This window comes from Arachis ipaensis, chromosome B10, assembly GCF_000816755.2.
Source record: "Arachis ipaensis cultivar K30076 chromosome B10, Araip1.1, whole genome shotgun sequence".
Taxonomy (NCBI): Eukaryota; Viridiplantae; Streptophyta; class Magnoliopsida; order Fabales; family Fabaceae; genus Arachis; species Arachis ipaensis.
In genome coordinates, this window is record NC_029794.2 from 8,256,404 (window position 1) to 8,270,026 (window position 13,623).

A 13,623-nucleotide genomic window follows, 5' to 3' on the forward strand; every position below is an offset into this window, starting at 1 on the left:
CCCCTCCTTCGTGATTCACCTCACTCACTCAGAATAGCACGTTCAAAACCCTAGCTTCTTCAACGGTTCTGCCGCCGCCGTCCGTGGTTGTCGGCGCCTCCACTCCTTCCTCCTTCCCCCTCTACCGAACTCATCCTCTTCTAGCTCGGCACGTCGTCCCCGTCTCCCGTGGCTTCTCTGTTTGAGGATTCAAGCTACTCGCCGTCGTGTGGTTCGTCGTCTGTGGTTCGTTTCGCCGCTCGCCGTTGTCTCTTTGTCGTCCTGCTCTCCGTCAAAGGTTAGTGTCACTGCTTATAGGGTTTTTCAGCTCTCCCTTTCATGCTCTATTTAGTGAGATTGATTTTTGAATGTGAATGGAAATATAATCATTGATTTTGTGTTGTTGAAATTATTGGTTAAAATGGATTTGTTACTGCTGTTGCTGCTTTTTTTAATTTCTGAGTATGTTTGAATTTTTTTTGATAGATTTATTGATTTCAGGTTTAGGGTGATTATTTGTTGCTGTTTTTTAATTTTGTTGCTGATTGTTCTTGATTCCTGGCTCTGTTCAGTCTGTTGTGCTGTTGATAATGGTGTTTTTGATTGTGTGTATCCTTTGAGAGCTGCTGTTAGTGCAGTGTTGCCTTGTTGATTTCAGTTATGGTTTTTGATTGGATTTTTGTTGATTATTTGTTGCTGTTTTTGAAATTTTATTGATGAAAATCTTGCCAACAATTGCTCAGACGTGATAATTTTCAATCTTGCCAGCATGAGCGAAAGGATTCCTAGTTGCTTCGAGAGCACCTCGGCTTCTTGGTTAGTTAGCCTTGTTGAGAAGTCATGGACTACATACTTGTAGATGTATAGCATCTCTGCTGATTCTGATATTGATTGCAATGATGATTCAAACTAATTGTGGTGATCATTGAAAGTTGCTGGCATGGTGGACTTCCCATGTGGACTATGTATATTTTTTTGGATTGGACTATGTTATTTCTGCTATGGTGTGTTTGGCATAGAAAATCAACAGAAGAGTCTGAAGAAACTTAAATTTCAACATCTTCATTTTGTAGCTGTGTTCTTACCAACCGAATCTTTGGCTTGTGTCTTGTTTTTTTTTGGATATGTGAGAATGTTAAGGTATTTATTGTTGTTGATTTAGATTCTTTTACGTAATAATTGGAGGTTACACAAAAAGGGTTGTTCTCAAAACAACTGAAAAATATGGACTAAGTTATAGAAAATAATTAGGCAATGTTGTTAAATTAAATTAATAATTATTTGTGTTTGTGTATGTGTTTAGATCCATGAAAAGGTACTACTTTTCAGGAAGTTATGCATGCTTGAACAGACCATTGTGTTAATCTCTTGTGTAGTTGCGTTGCCTCTTCACATTATGTTATATGTTTAGATATGTTTTTTTACTATTTAACTTTTGAGTTTGGATTTTGATAAAATCATATGTATTTGGTTGACGATATTTTATGTAGTGTTTTAAATGTCGAAAATATTTTAAAATTTATATTAGACTATAATTATATTTTAGGATGTTTATTTATAATTTATTTATTATTCTATTCGAAAACGATTTTTTTAGTTGAATCACCGGTTAAACCAATTAAACCAATAAACTAATAAACTAATAACTAGAGCGATTTGATGATCGGTCTAGTTTTCAAAACCTTGTATCCTAATCAACAAAGCAGAAAACTCATAGGCCAATATTTTGAATTTGAATATTTTATTTTTATTATTGTTAAAAAAAAGGTTTGCAACTTTAGTATATGCGGTGCGGAGCAAAAGCAATAAACAGCAATTGATGAAAATTGAAAACTATTGACTTATTTTGGTATGGAAAATATTAAATAACCCTTCTTAAATCTAAATCAATATTTAACCAATTCTCCATTTTTTTAATAAAAAATATTAGTCCTTATCATTTTCCTTTTTTTTTTATTTTATCGAAGATATGGAGACTCGAACCTGCAACTCTTATCATTTCTCTTTTAATAATACTGTGACATTTTTTAAATATAGTATTCTCTTATGTAATGAAATAATATAAAATTGCTCTAACTTAAGGGTTAAAAAAAAAAAGAGTAAAGTATCGTTTTTGTCCCAACGTTTGGGATAAATCCTATTTGTGTCCCTAACGTTTAAATCGTCCTATTTGTATCCCTAACGTTTGTAAAAGTGATTCAATGTTATCCTGCCGTTAATTACACATCATGAACGCTTTAGTTTGAGTTTTAAAAACCTCTTCTTAAAGTTAGAATACAAATGTCTAGGATAGAATTGTTGATCCACTCCGAAAAATAGCTCATCAAAAGTTGAAACTAATTCCTACAACATTTATATAATTCACTTTTCTAGTGACATAATTAAATCTAAACACAAATAGTGGGTATAATATTAAAATCGAACACATCCAAGTGAGACCTAATTGAAAATGAATGCATCCAAGTGAGAATAATTGGAAAATATAATCTGATTTGTTAGTATAATTGATAGTAGGATAACATTGAATCACTTTTATAAACGTTAGGGATACAAATAGGACGATTTAAACGTTAGGGATACAAATAGAACTTATCCCAAACGTTAGGGACAAAAACGATACTTTACTAAAAAAAAAAACCCCACACAAGCACACAGAAAACACGAGTGGTATTACTATTACACACTTGACACTACACAGAACACAAGCAGTATTTATTTATTTTTGGTAAGAAGTAAGAACACGCAAGTAGTATGTGGTTTTTTTATTTTATTAACATTTAAGGGTACATTAGTCTTTACGAAAAAGCGTCTTATGTCCTACATGATTTTAAAACTCAAAGGACAAACACCAGATCTATTTTATTTATCAAACATAAAAAAAATATTTTATACTTTTAAAAATAATTATCCTTGAAAAAGATGTAGCAAATTATGCATATGAATCAAAGCAGATTTGTAATAAGAGATTGTTGATTTTGGGATGGAATAAAGTGGATATAAAATTTTTAATAAAGAAGAGTTTTATTTCAATGAGACTTGAATTTAGTAAATCAATTTCATGGAGTGCTACAATCTGTCAAATTAGCATAAGAGAAAGAGGATATAATAGTGTGAAATTTTGATAGGTCAGACGTTTATTCGACTAACTCATTTGTGCAGGTCCTGCAGGCTAAAACTGTCCCAGAGGACATTACAAGATATAACTTTACTATTTCTATTTGGAGGGGTTGGTATCACCAAGAGTTGAGTTGTTCACCTGGTTTGTATTAGTTGGCAGGGTTAATATTAAGGAAAGATTAAGCAAATTGAACATTATTGATCAGAATGATAATCTTTGTGTTTTATGTAAAAAATCTATTGAGAATGATTACTATTTGTTCCTTAATTGTGAGTTTACTTGACATGTATGGTGTGCTTGATTATTTGCCTATAACAAACCATGATCTTTTCTAGGGTCAATTAAGCAACACTTTGAGAGTTTGCTAGGAACTCCTGTAAGAAAGAAGGAACGGAATAGGTGGTTGATTGGCTTTTTTGCTATTATTTGAAATACTTGGATGGAGAAAAATGACAGAATTTTTAAGAATCAGGAAGCAGGTGTTGCAAAAGTTATTGACAAATCGGTTAAGAGCTACAAAGAGTGGATTGAGTTTGATCATTTTAGTTATTGATAGCAATATCAGAAATGACTGTAAAATTTTTTTTTGTTTCACTAGTTTCTATTTATTGTTTAGTTGCACCACCTTGTTGTGTTGAGATTTTTGCTTAAAAAAAAAATTATGCATATGAATCAAAAGAATACAACGGTCGAAAGGTATAAGAAATCTGAAATGACCATGGGAAGAAAACAACAGGCCTACATCTAAGACACGCACAAAATTATTATTAGAAGAAAAAAAAATCCCAACGATCAACTTCTAAGGGTAGTATGGGTAAGCTAAGTGCAAGTGTGCAACCACAAGGGAAGTCAACAATTGAAAATAGTCTCCCTCGGTCGTCGTTGTTTGGACTCAAGAACACGCTCTCTTTCTTCTTCTGGGTCATGATCACTCAGCTCGATCTTGCAAAGTGGATATTTTGCAGGCCACCCACAAAATACGCAATTATTTTACTGCTCATTATAACAACAGAAGTTTGAAAGCCTAAAGACCTTCATTTTTTGGATATAAAATATAAAAATATACCTTGTTATAAAATGACGAGTAAATTACTAAAATGATACCAAAAAATTTATATGGTTGACAAAAAAAAACACAAAAGATACTAACGATAAATAAGTTTCGAAAAATTTAAAATGCAACAAAAAGAATTAGATATTAAATATATATTTTAAAAAAAGATTTTAGAGACAATTTTAATGCATTTTTTTACAATTATTATTAGGAAAATAAAATCTTTTCATTCTTAAAATGTGATGATTTTATGTCAAGTGAATTTTTTAAAAGTTTTTTTTTTATTGTGAATGACCACATTTTTTTGAAAAATAAAAACAAAAATTTAGAGATCAAATTTTGCTCCAAATTTTTTATACACTTTTTAAATATTTATTCAAATTTTACTACAAAAATTAAGATCAAATAGATAAGTAATTTGTTAAATACAAAAGTTTTTTTTTGTCATTTACAAAAAATATAATAATTATTGATTATTTTTATCGCATTTTTAAATCATTCAAGGATTGTTTTGTTAATAATATTTTTCGGGAACCTTTTTATTTGAATCTTTTAAGTACTAAATTGATAGTTAACACAAAATGATTCTTTCTATAGGTGTCTTATCCTGGAGCATCATTATACATAATGAAATATGGAATATGAATGTTGTAAACCCTGTTAAATTAGCAAATAATTAGCGCATAAATTAAATTTTAATGAAGAAAATTAGAAATGTGAATTTTATATTAAATTAGGATAGAGCTCATTAAAACAAGAATTTTGACACTAATTTCAAAAAATTTGACCCAAAATTGGGCCAAACAAGCCGAACCAAGCGAAGCGGGCCCAAAATGGGCCCAAGGACCCAATCCAACCCAAACACACACTAAATGAACCCAGCCCCTTCCTCCTTTCTTCCCATTTTACGCTGTAGCCATTTGGAGAAGGAGGAAGAACATAACACCTTCCCCAAACCCTTGTCCCAAATTCAAACCACCACAACTTCTCGCTCCGAGTTCCGATCGCTGCACCGTTTGCAGTCACGCATCTATCGCGTCGAGCTCTACGAATTCATCAGAACAATTTTATAGGTAAGCCACTCTATCATTCCAATTATTCTACCCCTTGATTTTCGAAAATTGTGAGTATCCAAGTTGAGAATTTGTTGATTTTGGTTCTCTAGGTTCAATTTAGCTTGTGGAGCTTGTTGGGTTTAGTTCATTTGGCTCGTGGATACGGTGAGGATCTCTAACCCTAGCCAATTCTTGGTTTTAGTATGTAAATTCTGAATCTTGAGTATGTATGCATGATATATGTGAATTAGGTGTGTGTATATATATATATATATATATATATATATATATATATATATATATATATATATTGGAACTTGAATTGTGGATATTGGAGGTTTGGTGGAGGATTGGTGCCAAGACTTTGGTGATTTTGGACTTATGGGACTGTGTGTGGCTTTGGTGATTTACCTTGGTCAATACGTGGAAATCGACCAAGGTATAGTTTAGATTTCACGTATTTAATATATAATATTTTGTAAAAACTTAGGTTAGATGACCATAGGTTAGGTTGGAATGAAAGAAAATGTTCAATGCTTAGCACCTGTGATAAATATGATGATATGAATTGAGTGCTTGTTGGATGGTTGCTGCTTATGCTGAGGATAGTATGTTAATTGATGAATTGGTGATGGATGATGTGATGATATAATTATATGTGTATTGAGTGAGTTGTTGATAATATTGTTGATGCAAAACAAGGAATTTGAGGTTTGAAATTGTGTAATTATGAAGTATAGTTGAAGGTGGTGTGATGTGAAGAATGTAGTGTTGTATTGATGTGGTATGATATGATATTGTGCTGAATTTAGGTGTAAATTTATGGATATGAGTTTAGGTTCCAAGAAAATTGAGGTTTAAAGTCTTTTATGTAAAATAGATTTTTGGCCAAACTTCGACAAGTCATAACTTGGCTTTCGGATCCCCAAAAGGTTTCAAACTTAATTCACATGAAAATTGGGTCCGTGAAGTTTATCCCATTTAAAGAACGGATAAAAAATATTTTAAAACAAAAAAGTTATGCGCGTTGAAAGTTCGGAGGGCAAAGCTGAAAATCCTGCATTTTTCAGCATTTTGCTGATTCTGCACAGCTTGGGTACGCAACCACTGCACGCGATGCGACCAAACTCTTCGGGTTTGGCTGCTTGCATACGCGAGCAGTGTGTTTGCGTACGCGAACACTGATTTTTAAGGGGTTGCGTATGTGACCACCTGCACGTGACGCGACCAACCCTTTCGGGTTGGGATCCTCGCGTACGCGAGGAAGGTGCTTGCATACGTGAGCAAGGATTTTCGCACGCCCACGTGTTGCGTGGCCCACGCGTACGCGTGACCTCTCAGTAAATGCACTTCCATGTGTACGCGTGGTCCACGCGTATGTGTGACCCTTGTTTCAGCAAAAATATTTTTCATGTTTTAAAGCTTAAATTTTAACCTCTAAATATCTATTTTCATCCTTTTAACCTTTTATCATACTAATAGGTCTAGTGATGAGTTGAAGCTAGGAAATGGAGGTAACTTGGGGATGAAAAAAGTTGGAAAAGTGATAAATTATGTATGAAAATGTGTGAACTTGGAATGTATATGATACAGTGGCTTAAATAATATGTTGATGCAATGAGCACTATGAATATGAATGTTTATTGGCTTATACACTCAATTATCTGAGATAAGAGTTTCATTGGGTAAAGTACTGTGGCTTGCCACCATGTTTTCCAGGTCGAAACTCGATACTCTGTTGACCCTACGACGTAAGATGTGACCTGACACTCTAAATTCCCAGGAAGGTTGATCCCCATTGAGCAGTTTATAAATATGAGAAAAAGCTATGCATAGGCTCATGGGGATACGCGTCGGGGGACATTCCAAGGGTTTAGTAGCCAGACTTGCCGAGTTGGCTTGATAACCGACAGATGAGACTCATCAGCCATAGGACAGGCATACATCATGTGCATATTGTCTGATTTGCTTGCTTGTGAACTATATGGGATTGCCTATGTGATTATAACCTGCTATTTGTTATAATTGTTATCTGTATTACTTGTAAACTACTTGTGTTTGTCTTGTTTTGCTTATTTGTTTGTGCAACTCATAAGAGACGGAGGAATAGAGGAAAGGTGGAGAAGTTTAGTGTACAAGTTAAGTTTAGTTAGGGTTGAGAACCTTTAGATAACCACCCACTTATGGCTTCTGTTTTTAGTTCCTTAAGTTTTCTATCTGAGTGACGGCGCTCTAGGATTGCCTCTGGCATTCCCAGGACCTTATATCTTATATGCGTGGCACCTTTACCATGCTGAGAACCTCCGGTTCTTATTCCATACTATGTTGTTATTTTTTAGATGCAGGTGAGAGGCACTCACTAGGCGTCTGGAGCTTCTGCAGCGAAGTGGTTTCTTTTGGGGTTTCTTTTGATATATGTATATATAGATTCTCCTCTTATATACTTGTATATTTTGCTCCGCCTAGAGGATTATAGAGAACTAGGGTTTTACCTGTGTATTTTAGATTTTGGGACATGTATATATGTGTATAAATATTCTCCGGTCTGCCTTGGCTTCGCAGGCTGAGTTAGGAGCTTGATATTCTGTACTCTTGAACCTCTACTCTTGTCTTTGGTATACATATGTTAACGAACTTTAGTTTTCTTCTCATGCCAGTAATCCGTACTTCTGAGATATAATCTCCGGTCAGCCTTGGCTCCGCAGGCTAAGTTAGGAGCTTGATATTTTGTACTCTTGACCCTCTATTCTTGTCTTTTGCATATATGTGTTAACGAACTTTAGTCTTTTTCACACGCAAGTAATCTCGTTTCCTGAGCGTTGCACCTTTTATTTTGCGATTTTGTTTTTACCATTTTTCAAGGCTCCTAGTATACTATCTCCTTTTCATTATTATTATTATTATATATATTTTATTTTAGAGGTCATAATACCACACCACCCCTGTTTTATGGCTTAAACGTAAAGCTCTGTGTGGTAGGGTGTTACATTATGGTATCAGAGCAGTTCATTCCTATAGAGCCTGAGGGACGAACTAACTATGCTTCTGTGCATTTTCTGTGTATGTGTCTATGTGCTATTAGGATATCTAACTGATATATGTGGCATAAATATTCATGAGCATGCATTTGGGACTTGAGGCACTAGACTTGCAATATTGAGACTCATCAACTTGATATCACTTATTTGGTGTGTATAGGAACCAGATGTCGACTCGCAAACACGGTCGTGGGCAAGGCAGAGGTAGAATAGGCAATGCCAATTCTGGCCCGACAGGGAATGACCCAGTAGACTTCATGGCTGCCCTGGGAAACATGGTCGCGGCTATGCAGGCGACAGCCGAAGCTTTGGGAAACCAGATGAACCATGCGAACAATGGAAATAATGGCGACGAGGGCCCTATGACGCTTTCCTTTTTCTAAAGGTTCACCCTCCGACCTTCAGGGGAACCTCAAACCCCACTGGTGCACGAAATTGCGATCATCAACAATGGCGCCAAAGGCTTGGTGCTCTCAAACGTGAATCACACTTTGTCACAACTTCGCACAACTAACCAGCAAGTGCACTGGGTCTCCAAGTAATAAACCTTACGTGAGTAAGGGTCGATCCCACGGAGATTGTCGGCTTGAAGCAAGCTATGGTCACCTTGTAAATCTCAGTCAGGCAGATTCAAATGGTTATAGAGAATTGATAATTAACATAATTAAAAGATAAACTAGGATAGAGATACTTATGTAATTCATTGGTGAGAATTTCAGATAAGAGTATAGAGATGCTTTCGTTCCTCCTGAACCTTTGCTTTTCTGCTGTCTTCATCCAATCATTCCTACTCCTTTCCATGGCAAGCTGTATGTTGGGCATCACCGTTGTCAATGGCTACATCCCGTCCTCTCTGTGAAAATGGTCCAATGCGCTGTCACTGCATGGCTAATCATCTGTCGGTTCTCGATCATACTGGAATAGGATTTACTATCCTTTTGCGTCTGTCACTACGCCCAGCACTCGCGAGTTTGAAGCTCGTCACAGCCATCCCTTCCCAGATCCTACTTGAAATACCACAGACAAGGTTTAGACTTTCCGGATCTCAGGAATGGCCGTCCATGGGTTCTAACTTATACCACGAAGGCTCTAATATCTCAGACTCGGTCCCATGTATTAGATATCTAAGATATACTCATTCTATCTCATCTTCATGTAGAACGGAAGTGGTTGTCAGGCACGTATTCATAAGTGAGAATGGTGATGAGCATCACATAATCATCACATGCATCATGTTCTTGGGTGCGAATGAATATCTTAGAATAGGAATAAGCTTGAATTGAATAGAAAAACAATAGTACTTTACATTAATACTCGAGGAACAACAGAGCTCCACACCTTAATCTATGGTGTGTAGAAACTCTACCGTTGAAAAAATATAAGTAATAATAGGGTAGACATGGCCGAGTGGCCAGTCTCCCATGGAGGTCTAGAGATCTCAAATGATCAAAAGATGAACAAAAGATGATCAAAAGATGTCTAATACAATAGTAAAAGGTCCTATTTATATCAGACTAGTTACTAGGGTTTACAGAAATAAGTAAATGATGCAGAAATCCACTTCCGGGGCCCACTTGGTGTGTGCTTGGGCTGAGCATTGAGCTTTACACGTGTAGAGGATTCTCTTGGAGTTGAACACCAGCTTGTAACCTGTTTTTGGCGTTTAACTCCACTTTGCAACCTGTTTCTGGCGTTTAACTCTAGAATAGGGTAGGAAGCTGGCGTTGAACGCCAGTTTGCGTCATCTAAACTCGGGCAAAGTATGGACTATTATATATTTCTGGAAAGCCCTGGATGTCTACTTTCCAACGCAATTGAGAGCGTGCCATTTGGACTTCTGTAGCTCCAGAAAATCCACTTTGAGTGCAGAGAGGTCAGAATCCAACAACATCTGCAGTCCTTCTTCAGCCTCTGAACCTGATTTTTGCTCAAGTCCCTCAATTTCAGCCAGAAAATACCTTACATCACAGAAAAATACACAAACTCATAGTAAAGTCCAGAAATATGATTTTTATTTAAAAACTAATAAAAATATACTAAAAACTATGTAAAAACAATGCCAAAAAGCGTATAAATTATCCGCTCATCACAACACCAAACTTAAATTGTTGCTTGTCCCCAAGCAACTGAAAATCAAATAGGATAAAAAGAAGAGAATATACTATAAATTCCAAAATATCAATGAAACTTAGCTCCAATCAGATGAGCGGAACTTGTAGCTTTTTGCCTCTTGAATAGTTTTGGCATCTCACTTTATCCATTGATGTTCAGAATGATTGGCATCTATAGGAACTTAGAATTTAGATAGTGTTATTGATTCTCCTAGTTTAGTATGTTGATTCTTGAACACAGCTACTTTATGAGTCTTGGCCGTGGCCCTAAGCACTTTGTTTTCCAGTATTACCACCGAATACATAAATGCCACAGACACATAACTAGGTGAACCTTTTCAGATTGTGACTCAACTTTACTAAAGTCCCCAATTAGAGGTGTCCAGGGTTCTTAAGCACACTCTTTTTTTGCTTTGGACCTTGACTTTAACCGCTCAGTCTCAAGTTTTCACTTGACACCTTCACGCCACAGGCACATGGTTAGGGACAGCTTGGTTTAGCCGCTTAGGCCAGGATTTTATTCCTTTGGGCCCTCCTATCCACTGATGCTCAAAGCCTTGGATCCTTTTTATTACCCTTGCCTTTTGGTTTTAAGGGCTATTGGCTTTTTGCTCTTGCCTCTTGGTTTAAAGAGCTTTTGGCTTTTTCTGCTTGCTTTTTCTTTTTCTCTTTTTTTTCGCCATTTTTTTTCGCAAGCTTTTGTATTCACTGCTTTTTCTTGCTTCAAGAATCAATTTTATGATTTTTCAGATTATCACATAACATGTCTCATTTTTCATCATTCTTTCAAGAGCCAACATATTTAACATTCATAAACAACAATTTCAAAAGACATATGCACTGTTCAAGCATTCATTCAGAAAACAAAAAGTATTGTCACCACATCAAAATAATTAAACTAGTTTCAAGGATGAATTCGAAACCATGTACTTCTTGTTCTTTTGTAATTAAAACATTTTTCATTTAAGAGAGGTGATGGATTCATAGGACATTCCTAGCTTTAAGACATAGACTCTTAAACACTAGTGATCATGTAATAAGACACAAACATAAATAAACATAAAGTATAGTAAAACAAAAAAAAAATAGAGAAATAAGAATAAGGAGATTAAGGAACGGGTCCACCTTAGTAAGGGTAGCGTCTTCCTCTTCTTGAAGAACCAATGGTGCTCTTGAGCTCCTCTATGTCTCTTCCTTGTCTTTGTTGCTCCTCCCTCATAGCTCTTTGATCTTCTCTAATTTCATGGAGGATGATGGAATGCTCTTGGTGTTCCACCCTTAGTTGTCCCATGTTGGAACTTAATTCTCCTAGGGAGGTGTTGATTTGCTCGCAATAGTTTTGTGGAGGAAAGTGCATCCCTTGAGGCATTAGTGGTTATGGAAAAATAAAAAGCAACGCTTTTTCCACACCAAACTTAAAATGTTTGCTCGTCCTCAAGCAAAAGAAGGAAGAAAGGGGTAGAAGAAGAAGAAATTGAGGAGATGTAGGGGTGTGTGTATTCGGCCAAGGGGGGTAGTATTTTGTATGTTGTGTAAAAAGGAAAGTGATGGTTTTGGAGGAGTAATGGAGGTGATTGGTGGAGGTTATTTGAGGAAGAGTGTTATGAGAAGGTGTGAAGAGGAGAGAAGAAGAGTTGTGGTAGGTGGGGATCCTGTGGGGTTCACAGATCCTGTGGATCCACAAATCCAGTGGGGTCAAGGACTTAACATCCCTGCTTCAATTAGGCGTGTAAAATGCCCTTGCTGTGCAATCCTAGCGTTTAACGCCGGACTGCTGCCTGTTTTTGGCGTTAAACGCCCAAAAGTAGCCTGCTTCTGGCGTTTAACGCCAGGTAGATGCTTATTTCTGGCGTTAAACGCCAGCTTGGTGCTTGTTTCTGGCATTAAACGCCAGACAGATGCTTGTTTCTGGCGTTTAAACGCCAGAATGCTCCTCCTCCAGGGTGTGCTATTTTTAATGCTGTTTTTCATTATGTTTTGATTTTTCAGTAGTTTTTGTGACTCCACATGATTATCAACCTAATAAAACACGAAATAAAAATAAAATAGATATAATTAAATAACATTGGGTTGCCTCCCAACAAGCGCTTCTTTAATGTCAATAGCTTGACAGTGAGCTCTCATGGAGCCTCACAGATGTTCAGAGCATTGTTGGAACCTCCCAACACCAAACCTAGAGTTTGAATGTGGGGGTTTAACACCAAACTTAGAGTTTGGTTGTGGCCTCCCAACACCAAACTTAGAGTTTGACTGTGGGGGCTTTGGTTGACTCTGTCCTGACCCCAGGTCACACAGAGCTTTCTCAAAGGTAATGGTGCCTATGTTACAGGGAATTAGGAATTTACAAGGATCCTGTTTCTTTTGAGGTAATTTCTGCCTATCCAATGCATTCAGTTCATTGGTGAGCAAGGGAGGTTCATCTTCCCAAGTCTCATTACCAAATAATTTGGCATTCAGCTTCATGATTGCACCAAGGTACTTAGCAACTTGCTCTTCAGTAACTTCTTCATTCTCTTCAGAAGAATACTCATCAGAGCTCATGAAGGGCAGAAGGAGGTTTAATGGAATCTCTATAGTCTCTAGATGAGCTTCAGATTCCTTTGATTCCTCAAAGGGAAACTCTTTATTGGTCACTGAATGTCCCAGGAGGTCTTCCTCACTAGGATTCACGTCCTCCCCCTCCTTTGTAGGTTAGGCCATGATGGTCAAATCAATGGCCTTGCACTCTCTCTTTGGATTTTCTTCTGTATTGCTTGGGAGAGTACTAGGAGGAGTTTTAGTGACCCATTTTACTCAGCTGGCCCACTTGTGTCTCCAAATTTCTAATGGAGGACCTTGTTTCATTCATGAAACTTAGAGTAGTCTTAGATAGATCAGAGACTGTATTTGCTAAGCTAGATGGATTCTGCTCAGAATTCTCTGTCTGTTGTTGAGTGGATAATGGAAAAGGCTTGCTATTGCTAAACCTGTTTCTTCCATCATTATTAAAGCCTTGTTGAGGCTTTTGTTGATCCTTCCATGAGAAATTTGGATGATTTCTCCATGAAGAATTATAGGTATTTCCATAGGGTTCCCCCATGTAATTCACCTCTGCTATTGCAGGGTTCTCAGGATCATAAGCTTCTTCTTCAGAATATGCCTCTTGAGTACTGTTGGATGCAGCTTGCATTCCATTCAGACTCTAAGAAATCATATTGACTTGCTGAGTCAATATTTTGCTCTGAGCCAATATGGCATTCAGAGCATCAATCTCAAGAACTCCCTTCCT

The 13,623-nt window shown here is 36.6% G+C and overlaps 1 long non-coding RNA gene across 2 annotated transcripts; it reads left to right on the plus strand.

Moving 5' to 3' along the window:
- On the plus strand, positions 1-1,267 carry LOC107621701. Of its 2 annotated transcripts, none has more exons than XR_001615896.2 (2): positions 1-277; positions 723-1,267. It is a non-coding gene; the product is annotated as an uncharacterized LOC107621701 (long non-coding RNA). The 2 variants fall into 2 exon arrangements; XR_002355025.1 differs by having other exon boundaries at positions 748-1,150.